Here is a 26,688-nt window from a genome sequence, read left to right as displayed (position 1 = left end):
CACCATTTTCAAAGAGGGTTTGAGACTGTCAGCTGAAGTATTTTAGCCATGAGTGAAGAAAGGGTGAGGAGATCTTAAAGTGCCTTACTTGCAAAGACTATATCCCTTGAAAAAGAGTTCAGCACCTCTCAGGAATCAAAACTACAAGCTTGTTTTTCTATACAGCTGTGTCCACCCCACCTTTCACTGTATTTTATGGTCTCCCTCTCATTTATAATGGCGCCTTCTTTGAGGGCTCTGCTCTTACCTGAATGTATAAAACGATGGGAAACCCCACGAACCTAGATTTGGCAAGTGTACCTTTTTAATTCTTAAGTGAATTAGACAGCTCTGCACATATTATTAAGACTACAATCCTATGCACACTACACCTGAAGGTAATTTTTCATTAAACTTGGTGGTACTTACTTCTCGGTAGACATGGGCAGGAATGCACCATTAAATTCCTCAGTATCAGAAGTCCTAATGAGTTCAGTGAACTTAAAGGTAAAGGTAAAGGGACTCCTAACCGATAAGTCCAGACGCGGACGACTCGGGGGTTCGCTCACCTTGCTTTACAGGCCGAGGGAGCCGGCGTTTGTCCGCAGACAGCTAAATGTGTAAGGAATTGCAGCCTGAACCTCTTTATATCCTGAAAGTTTAAGGTCACATCCACACCAAACATTTAAAGTACTTGTATACCTCTTTTGCAGTCATGGCTTCCCTCAGAGAAGCATGAGAACTGTAGCTAAGGGTGCTGAGAATTGTTTCCTCACAGAGTTGCAGCGCCCATAAAGAGAAACCCAGATATATAAACTACCGTAGGTGCCAAATGGCTCCTTAAACCAGGATTACAGTCGCCAAAACGGAATGCCTAGTTGCCATTTTGGAGTCAAGCGAAGTCATATTTTTCAATACGACTTGTTGGTTCCTGAAATTCGTTCTGATTGTGCAGATAAAATATAGGATAGAATTCTGCAGGATTTGTTGCTAGTGTGTGAAAACAGTCAAGATCCAAGGACCCACAGGCACGCACCTCCAGATGGCAGAGACGTCAGGCGCAAGTGTCCAGTCGTTGGGTACAAAACGTAATGTAAGAGTGCTTTAAATGTGTGGTACGGATGCAACCTCAGTTTTTGTCATTAGGTTCTTCTTCTGCTTTATCCTTTGGCCAACTTCCTGCAGCTGCCAATTAATAACTGCACCTGGGTTCCAGCTTTCTCACACTGACAAGGCCAGCGCTATGTATTGCTACAGCCTTCTTGCTAAAATTGCTAATACTGTAATAACACCCCAGACCCTGGCTTCAACATTATCCTCCAGGTATTTATATTGAGGAAAATTTGATAGAGGGGAGAAGGATTCATTTAAGTTATGTTCTTGGTTGTGTTTTGCATAAGCCCTTCCCTATGTTTTGTTAATGACAAAGTCTTTCTTTGCATTTCCGTTTTTGGGTGGTTTTTTCCCCCACCCTAGGAAACTGTATAAACATTAATGTATGGGATTTTTGATTTAAAAATAGATTTTATTGAGCTGCGATAGGGCCGAAATACTACCAGTTGTAGCTTGGTTAAAGTAATAAAAATAGTAAAAATAAACAAGTGTTTCTAACAGTTTTACAAGGCACTCATGAATCACATGTTGGCTAGAGATTAACTGAAGCCTTCATTTGCTAGATGGATATTCATAAAAGGACTATATTTAATTGTAGACTAATTGTAGACTTTGATATTTGTGCCTTGGGCTGAATTCTTCCATTGAAATGATTTGGTTCATATTTTTGTTAACAGTGCAGTCCCGGTCTAATATTCATATTTTCCCTTAAAATTGTTCCATGGTCCACAAAGTTTCTCTCACACATTCCCTTTCAAGGCTGTTTTCCCTCTTCTCTGTTGGGCAAAGTTGGAACCATTTTGTTAGCAGTGCGTTTTAAAGCATATTTCTGGGTGAAAGCAAGGGCTAGCTGGCATTGTCCTCATGCTCATAGTCTGGCCAGTGGTGTGTCCAGTCACTGTCTCTCGGCCTACCTGACAAGGTGGTTTTTAGGATAAACTGGGGAAGGGGAGAGCTATATATGCCATGCACCCTGAGCTCCTCTGAGGAAGGATGGGAAATACCGTAAATTCAAAAAGTGCATCTGAGGATCCCTGGTTATGTTAAATTTATCTCTGATCTATTATGGTATCTCAAAGTTAGTTCCCCCAACCCCTGTTTTTATGCTGAGAAGAAAGTCTTGCTGAAAGCACCTGTCGTCCAAAGCAAATAGTAAGATATTTGCAATCAGTTTAACTTAAGAATCTGAACTGCTGGTGTTGACTTAAGAGAAGCATAAGTGTTAAAACCAATAGAAACTGCTTAATGAGTGGGTATTTGAAAACTGTGCTATGATTATACACTTATGTAAATGCCACTCCCTCTGAATTGGTTCATTCTTAACTACAAAAGTGTTAACTTTTAAGAATAATTGAACATACAGCTTGATGTAGGTGTGGACACTATGTGAATATTATTCCCCTATTAATATTAGACCTTAGAAAAAACTGGAGTACATTTTTACCTTAGGTTGCTGTGGAGGATGTCTGACATTTCCAGGGCTTGCATAGATATTATTTTGGCTTTATTTTGATTCCACTAGATCACCCTAGAACTGAATTAACTTGCCAGGTTGCCTTAGGCAAGGCATAGTTTTCTTATTTTACACATTGCATTGTTTAGACAAAGCCTTAGATTTCTATATGCAAATGTAATGCAACAACCACACCTTTGCAAATTTGTATTGTACAGTTGCTGCTTGTTAGGGAGCTGTGATCGTCTGCATCTGTTTGTTGCAGATATCGTATACTGCAATGGGTGGGACTTCAGTTTGCCTCTGTATAATGTGTGAAACACACTCAGCTTTCATTTCCAACATGGAAATAATAATGCAGTCGCCCTGTGAAGGTAGATCAGTAAGGATAATTGTGGTAACATATCTGAAGTGCTTTGAATAAAGTGTTGTTGTTATTATGGCGAGAGTGAAATTAAACTGGGAATTTCTAAATAAATCTTCTAGCACTACATAAGATTGTGAAAACTTGAATTCAAAACCTTGACGAGGAGATGCTTCTGCGCTATTTTACCAGCTAATGTCTATCCTTACCTATAAAGCAAGACTATAATAACATTTATAGTCACATCTGAAGGCTAAAAAAGGGTTCCAATAGCTAACAATTTCCAGGAGAACTTAAAAGTAATAGATTGTAGCTGCATGAATTTCGTTGGAAATGGTATGTTGATGCCTTCAAAATGCTGTGAGAGCCATTGTGCTGCTGACACACTGAATCAAAACAAATTATGTGGACATAAATCTCATTTATTTCAATGGATCTTTCTCTGACATAATATGCTTAGGAGCACAGTATTTGATATCTAAGGCAGTTGGGAAGCCCAGATTTAGGTTTTTTCCACCCCTCAAGAAATGACTACAATGCACCTTGATTACTTAAAAGCTGCCCAAAACAAAAAAAAAAACCTGAAAACCTATGATGGTCCTTCAAATGCAGTTGGGGAATCTGACTTTAAAAAAATGTTTATAGACTGCACAGTATCATCAAGCAACAGGCTTGTTGCAGACTGCATTTAGACAGAACTTCTTTCTGTTTTCCTGACATTTCCTTTCCTGATAATTCCTGCAATCCTATTCAAAATGATTTGAATAATGCCTTCTGAATCTTTTGGACTACAGCTCCCATAAGCTCTGGTCGCTGGCTGGAGCGGATGGGATTTGTAAGTGTTATAAGAATTTTGAGGTCATATATATATATAATAATTGTTCATAAAACATGTACATGAATGTACAGAAACATGTCTGAAGCAGCACAGGAAGACAGGCATGACTGACACCATTTTGACTCTCTCTCTCTGACCAGGTGTTCCTCTGCAAGGAAGAAGGGGGTTGGGGGGGAACCTTCTCATTGTCTCAGGAATTAAAGTGATAATCCCTGGCATCCTGATACCTGGGTGCCAGACAAAAGGGTGTGATTAACTTGGCTGGGAAACAGGGAAATGTAAATATCTCTCTCTTTTGTTGATTAGGTTTTGGGGGCAGGGGGCAGGGTCCAGGATGCTCAGATTACTGCCACCAGACCTCCCCTTTCATGATGTACCTATGATGAATCTAGGGAGGGCGGTCTTGGGCTACACCCCTTCTGTGACATATGGATGATGCTTCTGGGGGGTGGGCTGAAACCAATTTCAAATTTCTTTTTAAGGGCAGGACACCTTTGTTTGGGGTTCCTTCCTTGTTCTCCTGCGTGAGAGGAAGGACCCTGTTGCAACAGCGAAAATAAAAGTGCCTTGCTTCGTACGTCCTGGTTTGGTCTCTGTTATTTGGTGGGCAGGAGACGCTTAAATTCGTCTGCCTGCCAGGATACCTGGACTCTCCCTGGGTCAGGATCCATTTCTCTGGGTTCATAGGAACCAGCTAAAATTTTACTTCAATTTGGCGACCACTTCGGGGACCCCAGTTTTGCCTTGAGCTCCGGGTTCACTGGGGAAGGGGAACCCAGCGCGCCCCTGCCCCTTTTGCAGGGGGGTAAACCAACCTCAGGACCCGAGGCACTTGGTAGTAATTGAGAGTCCAAGCGGGACCCCCAGGACGAAGCAACGTTTAAGGGGACAAGGCTGTTTTTCTTCAGGAACCAGTTGGAAGCTGGAGACAACGGGATTCGACTGAAAGGATCGGTCGTGAGTATTAAAAGGGGACACCTTGGGTGAGCTAAGAACCACAGCAACTAAAAATCTATTTCTCCGCTTGGACTATCCTTTTCTACTCTCCTCTTTGGACCTTAGTTGCAGCAAGGCTGCCAGGCACAGTTATAAAGTAGAACTGAGGTCCAGGGCAACAGTCTTTACGTTAAACGCAGAGCTTAGAAAGACTGTCCCAGCTCCCTTCTGCCAAACTGAGCAGAAGTCTGAGCAAACTGTCGCTTTTCTACCAATCTGGGAATCTGGCTATCCCAGCTCTGTTTCCTATTCCTCTATTCTTAATCTTCAGGTGAAGCCACCCTAGAACGCAAGGTCACCTGTTCTTTTCCAAACTTGGTATTTTCGGGACCAACCGCTCGGCATTGCATGCGCAAGCGTCCGGGGCAGGTAGTCCTTTTCCCTTAGCGAATAAGAGGCAGGAAAAGTTGCTGTGGAACCCTCAGGCAATTGATGACCAGTGGGAGGGTTCCAACAGGGTTTTAGCTGCACCAGCCGCCTAGTAGTTAGTGCACGCGAACGGTAGGCAGGAACACCACTAGAACGTGGGGGTGAGTCATAGACTCGGGAAGTTAGAGTGTCCAAGGAATAGGGTCGGGGACCCGAACTGCAGTATAAAAAGACAGAAGTAAAATGGGTGCAACCCACTCTAAGGAATTCCTTTCCCAGACTCCCAACCGAGGCAAAGCACAACTGAGGCTTGGCTCCGGTAAGGACTTTGAGGATGAAAGTCCACTCCAATTCGTTCTCTTAAATTGGCACGAAATCCCCGGGGCGGACAAGCTTGAAGGGAACCAATTGCAAAAACTTTGTAAGGAAAAAACATTGGGTCCGATTTACTATGTAATCCAGGGCTGTCACCCGCAACAAGAACAACCCCTGTTTGGGGTTATCATAAAGGTAGGTCAGGCTGTGAACAGGAGCAAGCAGATTTAATTTCCCCCTGGCTTTGCTTATCAAAGATCACACAGCCTTTGCTCTGCAAAGAGGGCAAACCTCCAGATTCACTGCACCTTCTTTATTCAATTAATATGTTATTTTTTATCATATGGCAACTTTCTCTTCAACCCTCTTCATACCCCACCATGCTTTGGGTGGACATGTTTAGTCCTCCTTGCCCCCCCCCCCCGGGTCATGATTTATCATTAGTTCAGCAGTTTATTTTTAAAATGAAATCACCGTGTTAAACCATTTCTTTTTTGCTCTTGAAAAACAGTTCCATGAGAGGTGTGTTTGTGTGCTGCTTTGTGATTGGCGTATGAGCCAGCCAATCTGTGCTGTCCAAGTTAGGCATCTTCTGCAAACTGGTGAAAGTTTTCCCCTGAGCTCAATCTAGGAGCAGTAAACTGTAGTGGTTGTGCTTCTACTGGACATGGCATTAAAGGGTGTACTTACCAACATATTTTCACAGTCTAAAGCCCCATCAGGCAGTCTGACTCACAAAATAAAGGTTTCTTTCTTATGGAACAACATATGCACTGACAAGCATACTGACAGACACTTGGTGATTCAGACGGTGCTCAGCTTTATTCAAAGTATTTCATTGCAGGGGAAAATGATAAAACAATTTTTCATGCTTATGTCACTTGCTTGTATCCTGGTTTGTAATACATGAGTCAGCTTTCAGCTTAAGTATTAAAAAATCATGTATGAGCTTGCAGGAAAGAAGCAACTAAAATAATAATAATAACGAGAAAATAACAAATAAGAGCATTTTTGAACATGCCTTTTTGCTAGCTAGTATTTCCTCATCTGAAATTATATTTTTTACTACAATAAGCTCCAGAGCTGAATGTATACTTGCTCTTGTCTCATTCACAAGTGTCTAAAAAGTCATTCTAGGAGCATCCAATTGATGCGCAATCGCCAATGCAATCTAGACCTGCATTTTGGACCTGGAAGAGGGCTGGGCTGGGCTGGGCTGGGCCGGGCCGGGCCGGGCCGGGCCGTAACAGGGCAAAGGGTCCTGATGCATGTGGGGACCGGGCACACACAACTGAGTGTGGGATGAAGGTCTACTGGTCTTTCAGTTACATAAGTAATTGAGTTAATACATTTTAAAACAGTGAAGAAACTGGTGTGAATTACAGGCCATCGCCAAACCTTAGTTTTGGAAGGGGTTTTTTTACCCAATAATGCCATATTGTTAATTTACAAAGGGTGGGGGAAAAGCTTATTATAACACACAGCATATCAAAACTGTCTGTGAATACATTGTGTAATACTGCTGTATTCAATTTCTGTAATGGTTAATTCGGCACTTTCCCAGTTATCTCTATATTTTTGGACATCTCTCTAATCTGTCCATAATTGACTCTCAGTAGAGGCTTGTATTTCCACAAAGAGGAATATTTCCAGTGAGTGGCAGAGTAATTAACCTTTGCTTCAGGAGAAGACAAGTCAGTGGCTTCTGAGCCCAGGCCTGGGAGTTGACTTGGCACTTGAGTTGTGAACTCTCTTCCTGACTTTTGTCGCTGTTCAATATGACCTTGAACAAGCAGTCAAAACTCTAGCCTCAAGCTTTTCTTACATTTGAGGCTTTATTCATATATATTATAGTTTTATAGTAATGGTACCTGTGCTAGGGTTAGTATTCCTTGCGAAGCAGGCTGGCAATCTGTTTTATTAGATCACAGCTAGCCTTTACTACAGAAAAATTGCAGGGCGATGAGGAAAGTGTTGTAATTATCTTTGAGCCCAGAACCACCACAGAACTTGTTTTCATTGCATAACTGTCCAGTGAGGAGAGATAATTTTCCTCCCTCCTTTTTTATTTTTTCTACAAAAGGATATGTCAAATTAAATAATCATGAGGCTTTAGATCCCAAGAAAGACCCTAGATATGTGCATAAATGTAGGATTGTGGCAGAGAGGGGAAATGCATTCCAAACCCAAAGAAATGAACGCATTATGGAACTCCTTTTAATTAGTCGTAACATGGTTTCTTCTTCTTGTGACATCACTAAACTGAGGATTTTTTGGTTTCTGTGAACTAACAATTGTGACGACTTTAAGGTTGTCATCCTGGATAGCTCAGCTGGTTAGAGTGTGGTGCTGAAAATACCAAGGCTGCATGTATGGGACAGCTGCATAGGAGGTTGGGCTAGATCAGGCACCCCCAGACTCGGCCCTCCAGTTGTTTTGGGACTATAGTTCCCATCATCCTTGACCACTGGTCCTGTTAGCTAGGGATCATGGGAGTTGTAGTCCGAAAACATCTGGAGGGCCAAGTTTGGGGGTGCCTGGGCTAGATGATCCTCAGTGTCCCTTCCAACTCTATGATTCTATGAATGCCTGTTAACTGATTCTTAGTGCACTACTCTGTTGAATTGTAAGTATATTTGGGATTGCAGCCTTAATTATGCAGGTAGAATGAAGAGCAGTAAGATTGTGAAGGGGTGCAGGGTTATGTTCCTAGAATATTCTGGCAGTAATACTCGTGAGTATTTAAACAAGCCGGATTTCATACCGTAACAGGTTTTTGCTTATCGGCGTCTTTGGAAGCCCACATTTCATCCTGAGCAATGTTGTGAATCTTAACTTCCGAGGTGGTGTGCTCCTGAGCGAGCAGAACATTTATCTTCATCTGTACCATATTCTCCATCATTGCAGTGCAGTGATCTGCAAAATCAACTTGTGACAAAGCTTGCCACTTTGGGTTTCTTACTGCAGTGCAGAAATAGGCTTGGTACGGAAAGGCTATGAACTTCATTTAAAGGATACTTCATTGTGAGCTCTTTAGTTAATCACAACCCCCTTCTAAATAGCTATTGATTACTTTGGGTTTTCCCTTGCTAAGCAGTTTTCAAATGGCTGGCTTTTGCTAAGCTATGAATACTTTCACAGGTCATGCCACTGATAAGCCAAGCATGGGTATCCCTGGAGGCTGACTTTATGATGTGTGAATTGAACTAAATCTGTGCTGTGAAGAGTCTGGTGACTGTGACAGGTACAAAACTTTAGTTGGATTGACCTGGTTTATTTTAGAAAGCCCATTTGTTCCCTTTATCCCAAATACTTATAGTGTCCCTGTGGTGGGAATAGTCACAATTTTATTTCAATATCCAGGTAGCAGGGGACAAGTGATGGTGATTTCAAATTGTTAGGTCTCTATCTCATATCATTCACTTATACAGTGGTGCCTCGCTAGACGAATTTAATTCGTTCCACGGGTCAATTCGTATAACGAAAAATTCGTCTAGCGAATCCCATAGGAATGCATTGAAATAAATTGTTTTTTTTGCCCATAGGAACTCATTAATTGAATTTCAATGCATTCCTATGGAAAACCATGATTCGCTAGACGAATTTTTTGTAAAACGAATTAGTCTAGCGAGGCAACCTCCGCTAGAAAAATCTCTTCGTTAAGCAAAAAATTCATCTTACAGGGCATTCGTCTAGCGAGGCACCACTGTATCCTATGCCAGTGGATTAATCCTTAATCCTACTCAATAACAGGTCAGGTTCTGGTTGTATTAAACTCCTGACACCTCTTATGAACAGAGTTAGAAACTCAGATATATAAACTGGTTGCCAGATAGCACCTTAAACCTAGGTTATGTCCGCCAAAACGGAATGTCAAATCACGATCTTTTTTTCAAGGTTACAAAGCAAAAAACAAATTGTGTATATCATCAGCATTATAGTTGTACCTCTAGTTGCGTTCTGCTCTTGTTACAGACTTTCAGCTTATGAACACGGCAAACCCGGAAGTGCTTACTTCCGGGTTTGCCACGCACGCATGCACAGAAGTGCTCAACCACACCAAGCACATGCTCGGAAGAGGCGCTCTAGTTGTGGACTTTTCAAAGTGCGAATGGTACCCTGAAACGGATTAAGTCCGTAACTAGAGGTATCACTGTATTATATTTCACAGTTTGATTGCACTTTACCAATTACATGAATCTCTTTTTTTTGAAACACGTGAACTAATACACATTTCACATCAGTGACACATTTTTACAATCAATAGCACTTGCTAATTGGACCACACTAACATAAATGGGTCTCAGCTTCAGCATTAGTGACCAGCCATAAGTCATTTGAATAATTGATATTTATAAATGCTGCACACCGGCCAGGTAGTGGGGGTGTCAGTCACCAAATGGGGAACAGGACATTGCATGTGGTTGCAAGTGGACCATTCACAGTTGCAAAACATGCCTAGCGTAGCGCCTGGGGAATTTTGAACACTGCTCATGAAGCCTTCCATTATGACAGCGTCTCCATTAGTAAGGAAGGAGCAAAACCCAAAACCACATGGCCAATCAGGAATTCTGGAAGAAATTATTTTCCGAGTCTAGCTACCTATTTTCAAATAATCATTTGTTGAAGAGATAGTTGAGAAGACAATCTCCTAAGACTTAATGATGATTTTTTTCGGCTTCTTTTTTGTGCTTTTGGGCACTTCTCTCATTTCTTTCCACCCTGCCTTCCTCTACCCCACCCCAGCAACAAGTAGATAAATGTCTACCCCAAGGGTATTCAGCTTGGTACGCTCCAGTTGCCGTTGTCAAACAATTCCTACTGGCCACAGCTAGCATGCTAGGATACTCAGAATTGTAGTCCGACATCTGGGGGGCAACACATTGATTACCTTGGTCTATTTAGTCAAAATCTGAACATGACAGCTTTCCTTGTGATTCCATAGAACAGGCATCCCCAAACTGCGGCCCTCCAGATGTTTTGGCCTACAACTCCCATGATCCCTAGCTAACAGGACCAGTGGTCGGGGAAAATGGGAACTGTAGCCCAAAACATCTGGAGGGCCGAAGTTTGGGGATGCCTGCCATAGAATGACTTCCCGTTTTAAAATGGTGCTAGTATTCAACCAAATTGCGGCATTTGCTTGGATAGCATATTGAGCAATTAATATGGTGGTATCTCAGTGCAAGCACTTTTTGGGTGGGTGGGTGATATTCAAAGCTTTTTAAGACTAAAAAATTCAAACCTGATTCACATACAGTAAAAGGAAAATACAGTGATTGCAAATGGAAAAATACAGTCACACTTATGGGGCCCATTCAGATTTCGAATGCTTCCTCGATGTGGAGTGCCTGAGCCACAGCCATGTAGCAGAAGCATTCCTGCGGTGGTGTCTTCATTTTAGACAAGTCCTTTTACTTCTTCATTTCAATGTGTATTTCGATGGATGTAAAAGATTAGTATTTATTTGTGCTTTCAAGTGTTCAGAGCACTTTACAGCAACCCTGTAAAGTAAGTTAGCTTTATTATCCTTACATTGCATGAGGCGGAATGCAGGCTGAGGTTCAGGTGAGACTCGGGTCACTACTAGACACCCAGTTTGTTCAGGATTATACCTGATTTGTTTGTAGGGAGGTTATACGACGGTGGCTGTTTATTAAGCATGCATTCTGATCTTTTTGAAGGCAGGTTAAATGATGTTGCCTCTGAGGAAGCCGGTTTGTTGTGGATGACATCTCAATCAACTGTAATTGTGCAACCTGAATTTGCCATTATGTGATTGAATCCTGAAAATAGTGGCCATCTGGAAGCATCCACAACTGAGATTTGAACTGGGCAGAGCTCATATTCTCAGTTGATACAGTAGATTTGGTCTTAGTGAGACTTGGTTTTAGCTTCTTCATCTACAATGCTTACTTTTTAAGGAAAAATGTGCAAAGAAACGGCTGTTTCACTATCTGGTGCTTAGAAAATGCATTTATCTCGCCCCCGCCCATTTCAATTGTTGCTAACAGAAGTGCGTTTTGCCTTCTGTTTATCAAAAACATCTGCCATTTGGACATTTCCTTTCAGATACCCATTCACAGCTTATCATGGAAAGGAGCATATGCCGGCCACTTTCAAACTATTGTTTTGGTCTTTTGTTTGTCTATCCATTAAGCATGCTGGACTTTCATCTTTCTCCTATCCTTTCACTTTTCACTATGGTCATAATAATCAAACATCTGTCAGTCTTTCTTAACTATTCTTAGAAAAAGAGGCACATATAAACTGATAATGTGTGCTCAGATTTTATCCTCCTGATTTTTAATAATTCTGGCTTTGTTGCAATGCAATATGAAAACCAAGAAAGAATACTGAGTGGTTCCAGTAGACTTTGAATTAGATGCTTAAGAAGGAGATGCATTGTGGTATTAATTTTTTTAACCAGATTATGCTCAAAATGGGACAACTAACATATTTTTGAACTGCTTAGATATTTTTTTAAATACTAAGGAAAATAGAAATACTTTTCCTGTTTAGTCACACACACACACACACACACACAAGGATTTTGGCACATGAAATTGTTTAAACAAGTAAAATATAAACTACTGGGTTTTTACTTTCAAATGTTTATAAACCCTTCACCAATGTCAAATGATAAAAAACAGGTAGGTTCTTCTACCACAAAAAGCAGGCCAAATCATAGGAAAAAGGAATAATACATAATTTTGCAAAAACACTTGGTTATTAAATATGAAACGTAAATACATGGAGTCATCCACAGTTTATTAATCATCTCAAGACCCTCTGAGCCTTTTAGTAACCTGGACTCCAGATCTTCTAGTTATATTCTGTATTTGTCCACAGTTCAAATATATGTCCTTTTATTTGTTTGGCAGACACCTTTTAAACCATGAAGTATTAATCATGAGTAGTGATCCTGAATATTCCAATATATTATTGGACTTATAATGATTGTATTATATTGTGCTCATGTAAGCTCTGTGTGGGTTTAGTTCAGCTATGTTAAAACTTGCAAAGATTTAAAGTGAGCAAATTTTCTTTAGCCAAAACCTCAGTTTAAACAGACCAATGCAATTGCCCATAAGGATGTAATTGGAGGTGTAATCAGTTTGAACAAATGGAACCAATAATTCTTATTTGCAAACTTTGCAGTCAGGCAGTCCAAACGTTCCTGCAATACACCCAAGTGTTGCATGCTTCAATTGAGCCCTCTCCTTTCGTCCCAAAGTCACTGGGCATCTGCAACTAATGGCAGCATATTAAATATAGCTTGAAGGACCAATTCCTGGCATCAGAGTACAAACACAACAAATAATGCAAGATATACAAAAAATGATTCCCCCATTCCCTAGCTAATTAATTAACACACACACACACACACACACACACACACACACACACACACACACACACACACACAACTTCAGTTTACTTCATACAAGATAAGGGCCCAGAACTTTTATACAGCTTCCACAAGAGACCAAAGCTATAAGAATATCACATAGGTATTTGCAAAGAATGATTATCTCTCATCTTTCCAGTCATAAACCCATTAAGGCGTCAGACCTTGACAAAGGTTAGAAGTTTATAGTTTTGCTGCTTCCAGGAAAATGTTACGGCTGTCGCTGACCCTGAGTTCTGTGGTACCTGTGAGCAAAATGCTGCGCATAGTTGTCATTCCGTACAAAATTGTCAGTCTTGGGAATTGCTGGGGGGGACCACGAGCAAGCGCCGTGATAAGTACTTCTGCAAGACTAGTCTTGCCGGGAAGAGAACTGCAGAAGTGGTCGGCAGATTTGGTTTTGCTTTAATTTGGTAACGCAGATTTAAATACCCCTCTCTCTTTTTAAGCAGCTGGGACTATTCGGATAGATTAATTAATTTGAAAGAATAGATTGACGGGTATCTCAAATCCTGCTGGCAGGCACCTCTAAAACAGGGAGTGCCCAGATGTAAGTGCTAAGAGGCAAATGGCTTAAGACCAGAGCCTAACCTGTAGGCCTCAGAGCTCATTTTCGGCACAGAAAGGAGTAGGGTTGTGCAGTGTCAGCAGCAGCTTGTAGATTGCCTTGGATTGGTATAATTATTGGAAATTTGGCCTGCTTTTGGATGGCCAGCCGAGCCCCCCCCCCCCCCCACTCCCATAATGGTTTCAACGCAGTTCTGATAGCAAACACACCCACTGGTTGTGTACATATTTCTGTATCCAGTGCGCTCTCACCAATGGTTTGGGAAGCAGTGTACACATGATGTTAGGCACAATCCACACCTGTCCTGTAGTTTCTTATGAAATACTGTGTTTAGATGGAGCTGATAGTAAAAGTGACTTAGGAACATAAGGAGAAAAAAACAAGTGCTAAAGCCACAGGGATGCCATTTATGAGTACATTGCATAAGGCACTCATATATAAACTACATGTTGAATTTCTCTCCTCTTCTCTTCCATCTCCTTTTTATTATACATCCAGATGCTTTGGTTAGCAACCTTTAATTATTGTATTTTCTTTCTTGGTTTTGGGTTGAGGTTGGTAGGTGGGTTTTGAGGTTGATTTTTGTAGTTTGATTTCAATATTTTAAAGCTTTATTGAACAAAATTTAAAAACCTGCAACATAATGTTGTTTTATTATTATTATTGTTATTATTGTTTTATTATTATTATTTTATTATTATTATTGTTATTATTATCCACATTATTATTATTATTACTATTATTATTATTGAAGGGTTCAAAACTTGTATGTGCAAATGAATTCTAATTACTAATTAATTACTAATTAATTACTAATTAAATTACTAATTAAAGTGACATACTGAAAAAAGGCTAAATATTATTATTTATTAGGCTTTTCAGACCCACCCTTCCTTTCACAGCGGCTCAAGGCAGAACACAGCAATCACAAAATACAGACATAATAAAACCATAGTTAAAATAGCAACTAAAACCTGTATCAGCATTCAAAAACCTGAAGCAACAGACTCAGTAACACTTGAGTTGAGGATTTGTCATTATATATCTTCATTCTATAATTATTTGTGCATTTGCCTTGTATTATTATCTTGTGGTCTGCCCTGATAGCTTGTGATGAAGGGTGGCATGTTGTTGTTGTTGTTGTTGTTAATACAAGTGAAGCCACTGTAACACAGATCCCCAGCTCACAGAGCCACTGTAGGAGGATAACATGATTTATGGAATTGAGCACCTCTGAAAAGTCCGGGATAATCAATAGGATAGCACCCCCAACCCATCTTTCTCACGATATGGGTAATCAATTACAGCAACCACACCCAGGTCTGAAGTGAAATTGAAATGGGTTTAGATAATTCACCATTCAGATATGCCAGCAACTGGCAGCCAGCACTCAATATTACAGTGCTAAGTTTGAAGTATGAAATATAAGCGACCTCTTACTGGAACAAAAGAGATATTGTGGCTTTTGTAATTGATAACTACAAACTTTCAGCTTTCGTTCTCTCTCTTTTCAGCATTTTCAGATTAATTCCTTCAAGATAGCATATCAGAAAATTAGTTCCTCTGGCTAAGAAAAGTGGCCTTCCGTTGAAGCCTTCACCCAAAGGCTGGAGAGAGTAAGTATTTCAGTATAACTACTTAGATTTGTTCCAACAGGACTCTGCAGCCTATGACAATAAGCCAGGGGTTGCTGACCATCTCCCCAGTGGCCTCCAGATGAAAGAGAATTAGCCATAGCGGTGGAATGCCAATTCTGACATTGCACCAAACTAGTAAGAAGAAACAGCTGTTTGCCAATCCTCTTCACATCAAACCCATATCTGGACAGCAAAACCATTTCCAGTCGACCATTTCCTGTAGAAGGTCTTCCTTGTTTCCTGCATTCTAGGACCTTTCTAGCAATGGTGCAGTGCCAGAAAGAGGAATAGGGCCCTTGCTTTCCTTCATATTGTGGTGTTGGGTTGAGAGGAGAGGTTCCTTTCCTTTTAAACCAGTGCTACGGGGTGGGGTGGGGTGGGGTGGGGTGGGGAGGGAAGTGGAAACACTGTCCCTTGCTCCTCAGAGATTGCGTTTCCTCTTTTCTCCCCCTTGTGGAACCAACTAGAACTTTGGCAACCAGAGATAACCAGTAGCCCATTTCCTCCAACATTTCTCCAATGAAAATAGGGAGGTCCTAAGGAAAGCAGGACATTCCAGGATAAAAAAAAAGCCAGGATGGCTTCCGTAAAGCCTTGCCCAGGCCTTCTCCTTCATAGACCTTGATGCCATTCATGTTGCTGCTGCCAAAACCAGCAGTCTCATGACTACTTCTCCTCTTCCTCTCCCCCCACCTCTCTCCTCCCAGCCCAGAATGATGCCTAGTAATGCTAGATACGACCTGACCACATTCTAAGTTTCTATAATCCCACAAACGGCGGCCAATGAGCAGGGGCAGGAAGTTTGGTTGATAGTGTGTCATACATTTTTGATTAGTATACATCATAGGGAAGTCAATGGGGAGAAATGGTGCTCCTTCAGTCAACTGCCAGGCAACCCCTCGCCATGTTTATTCTAGCCTTAGCAAGTTTGCCTGCTGCAGAGAGGCCATGGCTGCTTTTCATCTGCTGCAGCACCTGCTTTTAATGGAGTCTTCTGTCTGAACTGCTACTGCTGCTGCAACAGCATTCTGATTTACATTAGGAAACTCTGATGCAAGATGTGGGATAATTACATCAAGATTTCAGGAGAGAGCAGGAACCTCTTCACTGTATTCTACAGACTGATTCCTGTCCTAAAATATTTAAATGGCCAAGGGGGAGCATATCTGCTAAGTCCCAGACTGCAGAATCCGGGACCGGCAGCAGCGTGACACCGGACGTTGCGTAGATGCAACCTCCGGTGTCGCTTTGCCCATCTATGGGCACCAAAAATGGCCGCCAGTGGCTTTGAAAGTCACGTCTACGCATGTCTGGAAGTGCGTAGACGCAACTTCCGGTGTCGCTCTGCCCATCTACGGGCACCAAAAATGGCCGACACCGGAAGTCACTTCTACGCACTTCTGGACATGCGTAGACGCAACTTTCGAAGCCGGCGCCGGCCATTTTTGGTGCCTATAGATGGGCAAATCAGAAAAAAAGGCCGCCGGCAAGAGAATATAAGGGAGAATAGCGGGAGACGAAGTGATACGGGGGACCGCCGGGAAAAGGTAAGAAAAAACGGGGGTTTCCCGGGGAAAACGGGGTAGTTGGCAGCTATAAGGGGGAGGAATTAGAGCAATTCAGATATTCTGCCCAAGTGCCACATGCTTCTCATTTGAAGGGTCCCAACCAGAATCTCCAGTCCTTGATGATGCTAAAAGCCTGAGAGAGAGAGCCGGTTAGTGGGTGTTGGTGGGAACAGTGGTGGGTGTGGACTGAGGAGCCCTGGCTTAAATCCTCTGTCACTTGTGAAACAATTACTATTTTTCAGTGCAACCTACTTCAGAGCATGCTTGTTAAGGATACATGAGATACTTGAACAAGGATAATGTTGCAAAACCATATATATTTGAAACAAAATTAAAAAAATTCCTTCCAGTAGCACCTTAGAGACCAACTAAGTTTGTTATTGGTATGCATGCACACTTCTTCAGATTGCTACTGGAAGGATTTTTAAAATTTTGTTTCGACCACGTCAGACCAACACGGCTACCTACCTGTAACTACATATATATTTGCTTCAGCAAAATTTTTGCTTTGGCCTGTTTCCTGCCTGAACTCGGAAGTAGCAGCATTCATAAAATAACAGTTTTGTCACTTTCAGGATTTTTGGTGCACGTTGTTGGGGGACATGGCTTTGTCTGCCACTGTGGGATAGTGGTCAAGCTGTAGGTGGGCTTTGAGACGTAAGACTGCAGGTGAGGGAATCACTTGATGATGGAAGGCTCCACTGTGAAGACGGAGTGGGAAGGCGAGTACTCCTCATCTCTCTCTAGGGGAGACCATGGGGCTTGAGGGGATCATTGTCCGAACAGACCCTTAGTGGCATTCCAGACAGTTCCTAAAATTGTTGGCAACTGATAACGATAAAATGTCTGTGTTGTAGGATTCTTCTTTGATGGCCTGTAGAGATATGGCATGCATAGGTTTTCTGATGCGTTTGTTCATACTGACACAAATATGAAGGCATTTTCGTTTTCCTGCAGTATTTTTTTAATAAAGAACTTTATTGAATTTTAAAAAAATCATCTGCAATTACACAAACAATAAACATATTGATAACAGTGTTCTGCCGATTTTCCTAATGAGTGCCTTTTTGGCCTCCGTTGTTTATTTTTTGTACTGGTACATTTTTACTATACCTTTTGTCAAATTGAGTATGCAGTACTTCAGCGAGGGAAAGGGAGCCCTCAAGCTTTGTGTTGCTTTGCGCTTACCATGCACTTTTTCACCACACAAAGTACTAGAGTTTATCTGATTTCTAATCCGATATATAATCACTGGTATTTCTTAGCACACTTACTCAGAGGCCAATTGTAAATATTTTATTGGCAAATAGTGTATAATTTATTTTGCCATTGTAGTAGTTGTCCAAGGTATTCAGAAGAACATAAAAGCTCTCTGGTTTCCTATTTGAGAAGTGTTTGAATGACTGTGACTAAAGCTTTGCTTTATTCTCAAGCTTTATAAAAGTTGTACAAATGCGTAAGACTAATAATTAAACTGGAAGAAATGGTAGCCATTTTTAAAGGCTGTTTTCTTTCCCTAAGAACTCCCCCCCCCCCCCCCGGGTATAAAATTACCCCACTGTTCTTGTAAGCCTGAATTTCTGATAAACCACGGGGTAAAATATAAGTCCTGTTTTTAACCATGTTTCAGGTAAGAATGAAAAGAAGTCTTGGGATTCCTTGGAAGCTTACTAGAGGCTTCTCAATGAGATTATAATTAATGGTGGAAAGTTGAACAGAAAGGTAGACCACTGCTATCAATCTTAGTTTGGGATCTGAAGTTTCAGTGGACAGTTGGGTGTGCTCTAAGAAATACTTTCAATTGATACATGGAATCTCTGTATCTTGCACTGAGTTCTAGGGCATGTGCAGCGTTCATTAGTTGTGACCATTGAGTTATATTTTAAAAGCAAATTAATTAAAGGAATAAGAAAGCACAACCTCCCCACCCCCCCAAAAAAACCACAAGGAGAAAGTGGGGGGTGGTGGTGGTAGTTGTCAGCTAAACAATAGATTTAAACATAAATATGTCCATCTTACTTTACACATATAGATCTTTGTGATATATGCAATCCCAAAGTGAATCCAAGTGAAATTGGAGTTTATAGAAAGTACGATCATTATGTACTTCTCATTTTTAAAGCATGATGAAAGAAATAAGTTTGCAGGAAACTTGAGAATGTAAGTTAATCTGAATTGTGATGAAAAAGGCTGGTATGATAATGAAATCTGGTGTAGCCTAGTTAGTAGGTAAAATGATGAATTATGAAGCAGAAACCCCATGTATTTAGATGTTATTCTAGCTAGAAATAGATGCTATTGAGCATTTGAGGGTTTTGTGGTTTTTTTTTACTAATTTATTTTTATTGACTGTTTTAATGATCACAATGCTTTAAAATTGTATGTTGGAGGACCCCCCAGCCACTTAGATAGCTGTGTTGAGAACAGGTATACAAATATTAAAAATAAATAATTTTGATGAAGTACTACGAACATCCTAAAGAACTATTTAAAAACTAAGTATCATTACTACAGTATTGTGTAGATTTTAAACTAATTTGGGGGGATTGGGATAAGGGCACCCTTTCTCCCACTTTTGGAATTTGTAGACCTCTGTTCTGCCACTAGGTGTCACTATAGTGCACTTTGCACAGCTATCTTTGTAGCATTACTCAGTGGCTTAATAAAGCTATTCGTTGTTCATTCTCTATGACAGGGATGGAGAAACCTAGCTCAATAAAATGAGACTGCCAAGGGTTTTTTTTTTATACACATAGTTGCTCATTCTGGACAATATTGACTTTGTGGTTTGCTTACACAAATAAATAAAGTAGTAAAGTGGCTGCATGTGTGGGCACAAAGCACATGTGTTTTTCTCCCTCATGGCTTGGATTTATGGCCTACTTGAAATGAGGCTGCACTTTAAATTTTAATACTGTATTTTAATCTGTATTTTAATTAATTGTTTTTATGTTTTATTGTGGTTCTGTTGGTGTCAGCCGCCCTGAGCCCGGTTTTTGACTGGGGAGGGCGGGGTATAAATAAAAATTTATTATTCTTCTTATTATTATTATTCATATTTTGACTTTCCAGGCAGTTCAGTTCAATTTATTGTGTCTAGTGAGCAGCCATTACACACATGAAAATAATAGTAACAAGAATACAACTACGAATACTGGTTTACATTTCTTTACAGGGTAAATCATTTCCCATTCCCCCTTTTAAGTTTTATTACACAGATTTGTAAAGCCTTTTCAAGAAATTTTGGGTGGATATATCAGACAGCAAAAAACAGGTACCGGTATTTGCAAGAGACATTCTTCCTTTCTGTGATCTTAACAATGGATGGATGTAATTATTTCCAAGATCGTTATAAAAAGGGCATTCAAGGAGTACATGAGTTATGTCTTCTACAGACAGAGAGTTACACGTGCAAACTCTATTCTTCTTAGGAACTCCTTATGTCGGCCCGTCCAATCTGCTAACAGAAGGACATTTAGTCTTGCCTGAGTAAAGGCCACCCTCATTTTAACATTTGACAAATCTACCCAATATCTTTGCAGGGATGGATACAATGAACTAATAAAAGCATACAATTTGTTCAATGGGCAGATCTTGATCTCAGCAGTTTGCAATTGAATCCCGGTGTCTTTGTAATATTGTAGTATTAATTATTTAGCTCTCAAAACCCTGTGTCACAAGAAAGGAGGCAGAGAGTCCCAACTTCATGGCAGCAGATTGCATTTCACGTTTCCATGAGTTTGGGGTCATGCCTTCCAAAATTGTCATTAGGGATTCTGCTACATGCTTAACAATAGTTTTTAACCAAAAAAGCAGAACTGCTTTGGAAGAACTTCCTGACAGTAAGAGCTGTTCGGCAGTAGAATTTGCTACCAAGGAGTGTGGTGGAGTCTCCTTCTTTGGAGGTCTTTAAGCAGAGGCTTGACAGGCATATGTCAAGAATGCTTTGATGGTGTTTCCTGCTTGGCAGGGGGTTGGACTGGATGGCCCTTGTGGTCTCTTCCAACTTTATGATTCTAGTCTAAGGGCTTCAGCTTTAATTGGCAATATTACACCCAGTTCTGCACCGAGTAGTACTATTTTTGTGGAGGTAGGGGCTGACAGGAGTCTGCACAAAAAATTGTTTTGTGCTCTCTTCAGTGAGTCTAAATTAGTCGTGGCCCACAATGATGCTCCATATAACAACTTTGGCAATGCCCTGGTCTTACAGATTTTTTAAGAAAACTGGTCTGAGGGAGTTTGTTTTTTGTATATGTAGTTCATTAGCTAGTTCAGTGCTGGATTCTTGTAGCAGATCATTTCTTAATTTATTTCCAGGCGGAGATATGATTGACTAAATGTGTCCCCTCTGCCCACACTACAAATGCATGCATGCACGCACACACTCAAAACCCTATATTGTGAGATGATTCTGAGTTTGAATGCTTGAGATCAATAAGAATATTGCTCTTTGCATTGCAGTGGCAGTAGAAGAGACAAGTTGCTGAATGACTATTCCATTTTGTTGGCTTGATTTCAGTAGGCTGTGAGAAGGAAATATATACTCCCCAAAGGGAAACTCACGTAGCCTGACAATACAGTTGTTATATGTAGAACAAAAGGTGAGAGTCTCTTGAGGTGTATCTCCCTGAGCAAAAAATAAATAAATCTCCCTTTCATGCAGTTTTCCTGATGGCAACGGCAACCACGGTTGCTGGGCAGTGCTGTGACAATTCAGCTCCTGGTATGTTGTCTTTTACAAATGGAATTATTTGCAATTATATCAGGTGTTGTGGAAAGTTGGTCCACATCACATGGGGGGAAGGAAAGCTCAGAAGGCAACTTGAAAACAACTCATGGTTTGCAGTGTAGTTGTTTACTTGGCCCTCCCCCTTTCAGAGATAATGATGTAGGACAGCACCACAGGGAGCAGACATTTTTCTAAACCTCAAAAACAAAATTAAAATGCACAAAGTTCATTTCGTTATTTGTTTTGTGTTCCTTCGGTTTTTTAAAAGAGTCCTCACTTGATTATTAGGCATATGCATTTTGTTATTTTTTGTTATTTTAGAGAGCCCCCTTGCACTTGCTTTCTTTGCTCCAGAACACACGCTTATGTTTTAGGCTGGCATTCCTGATCTTGTGAAAAATGAATAGTTTTATTTTTTAGAGAGGGTAAAAGGTAAAGGGACCCCCGACCATTAAGTCCAGTCGCGGACGGCTCTGGGGTTGCGGCGCTCATCTCGCTTTACTGGCTGAGGGAGCCGATGTTTTGTCGGAAGGCAGTTTCTCCAGGTCATGTGGCCAGCATGACTAAGCCGCTTCTGGCAAAAACCAGAGCAGCGCATGGAAACGCTGTTTACCTTCCCGCCGGAGCAGTACCTATTTATCTACTTGCACTTGGGCGTGCTTTCAAACTGCTAGGTGGGCAGGAGCTGGGACTGAGTAACGAGAGCTCACCCCGTCGCGGGGATTCAAACCGCTGACCTTCCGATCGGCAAGCCCAAGAGGCTCAGTGTTTTAGACCACAGCACCACCCGCGTCCCACTTAGAGAGGGTAAGACACCATTATTTCTCCATAACATGTAGCTTGAAGATAATTCTTGGCACTGCCTTGAGGGTCCTTGGGATCTGGAAGAAGCAACTGGTCACAGTACACAATATAAATTAAGCAAATGAGGCAATTTGGTAGTGGGGTCACAACTGGGAGTCCTGTGATATGTGATGTGCCTAGTGGGAACAGACCTGCTAGTTCTTTCCTGTGTGCCTTATTCCTGTATCTGTATTATCTGAAAGCACCTGAATTGTACTCTTAACCCAAACCCAGCCTACAAATTCATACAGTACTTAATTTTTAAAATTCCTTTCCAGCTTCTCCTTTGCTGCCCGTTGCCTCTGTCCCAGGGGTTTTTCTCCTTCTTAGCTGTTACATGCCATCCTTTTTATGCCTTTCCCTTACATATCTGACGTTTCCTTGGGGAAAGATGCAAACTACCTTGGGCCTACCTTGTCCTGGCAGCCTCAAGGCTGACTGTTAACCCAGGTGTGTTTCCAGCACTTTAAGCCAGGCATCCCCAAACTTCGGACCTCCAGATGTTTTGGACTACAATTCCTATCTTCCCCAACCACTGGTCCTGTTAGCTAGGGATCATGGGAGTTGTAGGCCAAAACATCTGGAGGGCCGCAGTTTGGGGATGCCTGCTTTAAGCATTTCCCTGCTGTAGTCCAGGATGAAAGAATATGCTTGCTAAACAAATGTAAGTTGACACTGAGGGAGCCCCCTCCCGCCTGGTGATTCTGTATAATACATAAAGAAGCGGCATTTGGGAACTTAATGCAAGCTCAGCAATGGTGGAAGTGAGGTGGAGATTACATTTTTCCATGAGATGCTTAAAAATGCACTCGAGCCTCTCTTAGAGTGTTTGCGTAACACCACAACGAATGCTTATGCAGGAGGGATATGCAATCCCTCAGAAATATATCTGATTGACACCATAGGAAGAAGAGACGGGTGGTCATTCTGGCATTAGATCCCTGATGGTTTTTTTATCAGTCAGAGGAGATGTGCCAAGCATAGAGCTATCAGTCAACGGGTTGGCAGGGCATAGAAATTTTTGCTGTACAGAATTCTTTGGAGATGCTGGGCCTGTATGCTTTTGAATTCTGTTTATTTTATGAATAACTTTAGTAGAAGGCCTAGTTTGTAACGCGTAACGCGTATGTTTGTACTCTGTTCCAAAGACTGATGGTTTACTTCTGAGCAAAGCCCCTTAAATCAACTTCAACAACTGCCCCCTTTGCATTTGGGCTTTTAAAAACAAAATATGTATAATGTCAGGATGGGCCACTTCAGCACCACTTGCCATATCACGAAATAGTGGACTACTACTAGCCTACTTAATGGATGGCTTTGTTGTTTTTTAAGTGGGCTGTCCACTTACTCTGATTCCCCTCTCCTTTTTGAATAGGTTGAAATGGTGAAACCAGCCTTTAGAAAAATTATTGTCAGATGGATTACAAGCCAGGAGTTGAAATGAATGATTAATTTGATTTAAATAAAATAAAATAAATAGGTCAGCATCTTCTTCATCATTGTTTCAACCACAAGGGCTAGAATATCTTTTTGGAGTAAAAGCTGAAGCATGCACAGATGTTGCCCACATTTAGTATAATGGGATAATGCCAAATTAATACACAGATATGCTATCACTAAAAAACTGACCCTTGTTGGGGGCAGAACAGAATGTTACACCTGAATTAAAAATATACACAACCAAAACATTTTTGAGCCTAAATAAAATTATGTATCATCATCATCATCAATCTTATGACAATACCTTTATTAGACCAACCAAAATTCTGTGAAGGAATATGAATTCTTCAGAACTCTTCAGCAGCCTAGATGATAAACAGCAAAGTCAGGGGGAGTTGGATGATGGTGAATCTGTAATAGATAAACTTTATTCTATTTGTATGCCTCCTTTCTATGGTTAAGAACATGCCTAAGACAGCTCACAACAGTAAAATGTTTGATTAATTACAAACATAACAAAAGTAGGCATAAACAATAAATAAAACTCATCAAAAAGTACACAACCAAATTGAATGATTTCCACATCAACCATGATAAGATCTAAAAATAAAAATACAAAAAAATAATATCAATAGCAGCAACAAAAAATCCTTAAACCTAAGAGTCTGTCCAGCAGCTTCAGCTTTTGTAGCTGGAGTCAGTCAGGGCCCCACCTTCCAAGGCCAGGTGGGAAACAACAACAACAACAACAACATTTTATTATTTGTACCCTTCCCTGTACTCGATGGATGAAAGCATATATGATTCCTGACATGATTGAGAATTGCATGGCCAGGGACGGAGAACTTTAAAGCGTTAAGATCGGAATGTGGAAAATATGAGAACAGGAAGAAGGCAGGAACGAAGATATTGGAGATATACTTCAGAGGTCCAGACTATTTGAAGCCTGGAAAAATTAATAATTAGGATTGTAATTTGGTTGTGTGTTTTTTAGTTTATTGTTTTAATTGGATTATGATTATGATTTGATGGATATGTAAATTGGCTGTTTTTGTTGGAAAATAAAAATGATTTTTTAACCCCCCCCCCACAAATGCCACATTGGAGCAACATTTCTATTTGCCAACATGAAACATCACAAATTAATGTGCAAGCTTTCAAGTTCTCCAGACCTCTTCATCAGGTTAGGTAGTAAATAACGCAGAAGGGTGTGTGTGTTTGTGTAAAGTTGGCTGCTGGTAACACCATCTGTCCTTGCATCTGGTATGAAATTATTCAGAGCTGTGTCCTCTTAAAAAACAAAAAACCAGAATTCTGCAAAAACCCAGAATTCTATACATTGTGCTGATTAAGATAAGGTTACCAGATTTTTTTCAATGAATCCGGGGACACTTTTCAACTTCAATGGATTTTGTATGGGGACTGATTTGTAAATCCGGGGACTGTCCCCGGGAAACGGGGGACACCTGGCAACCTTAGATTAAGAACTCATTTGTTATTTCCTGTTTTATGCAGTGGTTTTTTTTACTGTTTTGCTCAAATGATTCAACTTCTTGGGTAGAGGCAAGGTCCACACATTTTCAGGTTTACCTTTGTGCAAGCAAATAACTTAAATAAATGGATTCTGCAACCAGTACCACATTCCGTGCCTTTTTCTATGCTCCTGCAAAATCATGGCTGGCATGTAGCTCCTTCTCAACATTTTTGTTTAGAATACTGCAGTAGTTGGCTGTTTTTAAAGTGCACTGTGGTTTTCTTTTATACTCTTACTCCTATACAGAGTGCTAGTATATTCTATTTCATCTATAGCTCCATGTGGTATTCTCTCTCTCTCTCTCTCTATATATATATATATATATATATTTGCACATTGGAATGGCTCTAGATTGGTTCCATCCAAGAATGCTTGAAGCTGTTGCACCACTTCTTCCTCAAGCACCTTGCCCCCCAAAGGGGATATTGGCAGCTGGGGAGTAGTGGTCCAACTTGAATGACTTGCTCCCCTGTATAAAAATAAGTAAGGCTCAGCAAAACCTTCACATGTTTCAGCTTGGGGGTCAAAATTGTGCCTTGCCCCCCCTTTTCTCCCTAGCATGCCAAGGAGGTGAGGCTAGAATGTGCTAAGAAGGCCTGTGGTAAGGGATGACTGGGAATTTCCTTTATTCAGGTTATGGCGATAACTTCATTGCCATGTGAATTAACTTTGCCCTTAAATATCATCTATATATTTAAAATATAGTAATCATTATTTCGTGAAACTTTATCCCATATTTGCGTCACTCTCAACTACTGAGTGGAGATCTTGACTTGGGCAATGGGTTCATATTAAAAGATTGATTTCCCAGTCATGTTCTCCATCGAAGAAGCTTCAAGAAGCTCAGAGGGGCCCTTTTATTCTTACAACGTCCATGTGAGGTAGGCTAGGCTGACAGGTAGGGACTGGCCCAAAGTCACTCAACTTCATATAATAAAGGTGGTACTTATTCACGGCATAAAAAATGAACTCTCACCCTACCCCCAGTGAAAGAATACAGTGTTCCTCTGCTTTTAATCCAGTAAAAACTTGGGGAAGCATTGAATTAGTGGGGTTTTGTTCGTTTCCTATTCTTGCTTCCTTGTTAGGGCTTCTCTTGGCTTTGTGGGGCTTGGCTCTCTTTCTTGAGCCGTCCACAGCTGTCAGATCCCTAGAGGGGAAGCAAATGTATTTTCTAACATCTACAATGATTTTACACCGGTTGTTCACTGCACCTGAAAATGGAGGTCATTTACCCAGTGCTGAGGTTTGCTTAAAACCAAAGTCGGTGCCCAAAGAAACACAGCCTGTGAAATCCCAGAAGAGCAAGTGTATCAAGGCACTGTGTTTGCCTTGAAATTATTTATGCCGATCGGCGGAGGATGAGCGCAAACAGTAAACTTGCTCTGCATGGGTAGCCCAACAGTTAGTCTCTGCTGCTGGTGCGACAATGAATAATTTATAAACACATTATCCAAAAAAAACCCCAACCAACGGTGGAAAGGGTCATTAGCATTTTAATGAGAACAATACATGCATTGTACTAAATCCT

At 40.9% G+C, this 26,688-nt stretch overlaps 1 protein-coding gene across 8 annotated transcripts in view; it reads left to right on the top strand.

The window, feature by feature from the left end:
- Positions 1 to 26,688, top strand: part of APBB2 (amyloid beta precursor protein binding family B member 2) — a 192,560-nt gene that overhangs the window by 57,187 nt on the left and 108,685 nt on the right. For all 8 annotated transcript variants that reach the window (XM_035112954.2, XM_035112959.2, XM_035112950.2 and 5 more), the window contains exon 2: positions 14,921 to 15,022. The gene's annotated coding sequence lies outside the window, so the exon portion shown is untranslated. The remainder of the gene's footprint in view (positions 1 to 14,920; positions 15,023 to 26,688) is intronic.

The sequence above is a fragment of the Zootoca vivipara genome, chromosome 9 (genome assembly GCF_963506605.1).
Source record: "Zootoca vivipara chromosome 9, rZooViv1.1, whole genome shotgun sequence".
NCBI classification, from domain to species: Eukaryota; Metazoa; Chordata; class Lepidosauria; order Squamata; family Lacertidae; genus Zootoca; species Zootoca vivipara.
This window is presented reverse-complemented; position numbering and strand designations above follow the sequence as displayed.